The following is a 4,090-nucleotide window of genomic DNA, read 5'->3' as shown; positions in this document are numbered from 1 at the left end:
TCTCGAATATTGCCATGTCCTTCTTGAGGTATGGCGACCAGTATTGGACACAATATTCCAGATGTGGGTGCACCATTGCTCGATACAGTGGCAGGATAACTTCCTTCGTTCTGGTAGTGATACCTTTTTTGATAATGCCCAACATTCTGCTCGCTTTTTTTGAGGCCGCTGCACATTGCGCCGCTGGCTTCATTGTGTTATCCACCAATACCCCCAGATCTTTTTCTTGGCTGCCTTCCCCGAGTACCCTCCCTCCCATCGTATAGCTGTACATGGAGTTCCCCTTCCCTATGTGCAAGACCTTTCATTTCTCCACATTGAAGTTCATCTGCCATATTTTTGCCTACTCACTCAGTTTGTTCAGGTCGCTCTGCAGTTCTTTGCATTCCTCAACAGTTCTGACCCTGCTGGAGAGTTTTGTGTCATCCGCGAACTTTATAACTTCGCACTTCGTCCCCGTTTCTAGATCATTAATAAATATATTGAACAGCAGTGGTCCCAGCACTGACCCTTGCAGAACACCACTTGTGACCACTATCCAGTCAGAGTAGTGCCCCTTTACTCCTACCCTCTGCTTCCTGTCCGCCAGCCAATTTTTGATCCATCTGTGCACGTCCCCTACCACCCCGTGACTCCACAGTTTATTCAGCAGGCGTTCATGGGGCACCTTGTTGAAGGCTTTTTAGGAGGTGGTAGATTTTCGGCTACCGCACGGTAATTTTGTGCGTGCACTAAAAACCCTAGTGCACCTTCATAAAAGGAGCCCAAAATCAACATTATTCTAGTAAATCCTTGACTTAGCTAAATGCTGTAACAAAATAGCTGGTACTCATCTTTCTAAAAAGATAAGTGATCCTTTATGCCTCATGTTTCCTTTGGAATTTAATTTTGAATACCAGGACCTAAATATCCAAACATATTTTCCTTTCATCGTGTTGAATACATGAAAAAACGTTCTCAATACTGCATAATGTCAGAGGATTTCCTGATGAAACCATAGCATACACTCCTATGACAACCACTGTTCTGTCACCTTCTGAGCAGAAAAATGAGGTAAGTCAGTTCAGAAAAGGCTAACCAGACAGTGAAGCAAAATACTATAGAAGACATGTCCAGCATCCCAAGTAAAAGAAAAGGGAATGAAATATAGCCAGACAAAATTGTTCAAGACACAGTTACAGTCAGTTAGTCAGTACAAGTGGAAAATGTCATTTGGATTTTTGTGGACTGAAGAGGTCTGTGTTTAGTGAGAAAGCTAAAATGGAACCCTACTGTTGTGAAGCATTCTCAATAAATGAAAAAACAAAGGAATTATTTTCTGAAAATAACATCTCAGTGCTACAGATGCTTCTACTTTAACTTTTTTTTCCAATAACTGTCTTTAGTCAAAGCTAGCTTTGTGTGATTGTTACCCATGTCACACAGCTTTCAAAAATGGTTTTATATATATTTTATAAATCTTTATTGATTTTTAAACTTTGACAGTGCAATACAATTACTTGAGCATAAACATTTCATAAAACACATTATTAAATACACAATTTATACATGATGGAAGAAACATTTATGTGCTCCACTGAACCCCTGTTTTCTGATTGCTGTCAACAGAAAAATCCCTCAAGCTCCACCAGTGATGTTGAACTTGAGTAATGATGACACCATTGGTTAGCAAAGAGGAGAACGATCTAGTGATCTCAGAAATCCTGCCCATCTAAGGGAAATGGAAGCATCTAATTGGCAGATACACTATAGTAAGGGGACAGATCAGGCACTCGGCACTTGTTTCCCCCTCCCCTCATCCCCCCCACTATCCCCACTTCATACCCGGGAGCCAACAAATTACAACATAGAATCAACATCTCATCAACAAATGTGGTTTAATATTGGCCGCAGCCATAAATGAATATTACAATACATTTCTCAATTTTGTGAAACTGAACATATTCACTGTTAATACTTCTTGAGTACCTGAATGTAAACCATGTGGCTATAAGTGGTATAAAAATAAAACTGCCCAGTTCAGGAGGCTACCAAATTCAAGTCTATTGTATGAGCTTTCTAGCCCAGGGTTATACCATTAAATCTACAGCACCCATAGACCAATGATCATATTTGTGCTGGTGAGAGCATGAGGCAGCCCTTGGCAGTGCAGTGGATCTAGCACTTCTGTAATCTGCTCTTCCTGTCCAGCTATTTGACCTTGTTGGTGCTCTGTAGGTGTCTGCTATATACCAGGAGAAACACTGGCACGAGGAAGAATGGATTAAAGAAGTACCTGGCCTGCTGCACCACCTACTCCACTTTCCTGCAGTCAGCTGGGAGCAGATAGAAGAATGTAAGGAAGGAACTAGAATGGTGTTAGAAAAAAAGAGATGCAATGAACAGTCCTATGAACAATTGAGCAAAGCTTTAATATCTACTTAAAAGAATCAGAGCCCAGGCTCATAGATCCACCACTCATGATTTTAATTATTAGAGCAAGGCAGACCCCCATAAAAATACAATTGGATATCAATTATTTATTCAATTTTCTATACCGTTCTACCAAGGGAGCTTAGAACGGTTTACATTAATTTATTCAGGTACTCAAGCATTTTTCCCTGTTTGTCCCGGTGGGCTCACAATCTCTCTAATGTACCCAGGGCAATGGGGGGATTAAGTTACTTGCCCAGGGTCACAAGGAGCAGCGTGGGTTTGAATCAACAACCTCAGGGTCCTGAGGCTGTAGCTTTAACCACTGCACCACACTCTCCCCACTAGTGCTGCCCTATTTCCGATTCAAATCGATTCACCGATTCACTTTGGATGAATCGATTTGAATCAATTCGGAAGTGCTACAGCCAGGCGGGAGGTGGGGCCACAGGACGAGCCTAGCACGCCCGCCTTTTTGCCCGAAGATAAGCTGCTGGTCAGCCTGCAGGCCAACAACAACCTGGTGCTGCAGGGCTGTTCGTCCATCGGGCTGCGACTGGTGCTGGAGTACCTGTACACTGCCAAAGTGACCCTATCACTGGACACTGTGGAGGAGGTCCTGTCTGTGAGCAAGTTCCTGCACATCCCGCAGGTGACCCGCCTCTGCGTGCATTTCCTCAACGAACAGATCTCGGTGCAGAACCACAATCAGGTGTGTAAGATCGCCGCCCTGCGTGGCCTGGAGGAGACCAAGAAGCTGGCCAACAAGTACCTGGTGGAGGACATGCTGCTGCTCAACTTCAATGAGCCGCACATCCTGCTCGACTCGCTGCCACCGCCCATCGAGTCCGAGTTAGCTCTTCTGGATGTCCGTGTTCTGGCTGGAGCACGAGCGCGAGACACGCATGCAGCACACGCCAAAACTTATGAAGCGCCTCTGCTTTGCCCTCATGTCGGCGCCTGAGCTCGTGGAGTGTGTCTAGTCAGTCGACTTCATGTGCTCCGACCCCATCTTTCAGAAGCTACTGCTCGACGTCATGGGCTACCATCTCATGCCCTTCAGGTACCACTGCCGCCAGAGCCTGGCTAGCAGGTAAGGGGAGGGGGGTTTACATCCAGAATGTGCCTATGGTACGGTATGTGCACGGTGTAGTGCTATGTGTAAAGAATCAGCACTGCCCTTGTGTGTGTATGTGTGTGCAGTCCGTGTATAATATATGTGCATACAGATTGCATACAGTCACTCTCATGAGTATATAGTTTGGGGTCATGTTTGTATTGTCAGCACTGTTGTCTGGTATGTACAGTACATGCACACTACAGATCTATGTGTTCTTGTATGGTACATGCATATGTGTGTATGCAATCAGTGTATAATGTGTTTAGTGTAGAAAAGATACATCAGTGCTATACCAAAGGTCTTCAGTGAGCAGGGGCCAATGTTTACATTTGTTCTGCCACCCCAACACACACATTCACACATAGTTATCAACTCTGACACCTCCCCTCCTCCCCCCCCCACCCCCACCCCCTGCCTGCCTCCCAAATGGTCTAATAATCTCAGTTTGACAGCAGTACAGTCAGCTGGCAATACAGTGAGCCTAGTGCTTCTCTGACCTGCTCTTCCTGTTGCTAATATCTAGTTCACAGTTCCCATGTGATTACAGTATGTCAGATT

The 4,090-nt window shown here is 44.8% G+C and overlaps 1 pseudogene; it reads left to right on the top strand.

The window, feature by feature from the left end:
* Nucleotides 1-1,048: 1,048 nt before the first annotated feature.
* On the top strand, nucleotides 1,049-3,509 carry LOC117369165 (annotated as a pseudogene).
* Nucleotides 3,510-4,090: the final 581 nt, after the last annotated feature.

This window comes from Geotrypetes seraphini, chromosome 1 (genome assembly GCF_902459505.1).
Source record: "Geotrypetes seraphini chromosome 1, aGeoSer1.1, whole genome shotgun sequence".
In the NCBI taxonomy this organism is placed as follows: domain Eukaryota; kingdom Metazoa; phylum Chordata; class Amphibia; order Gymnophiona; family Dermophiidae; genus Geotrypetes; species Geotrypetes seraphini.
Note: the sequence above shows the minus strand (reverse complement) of the source record. Positions and strands in the feature narration are given on the sequence as shown.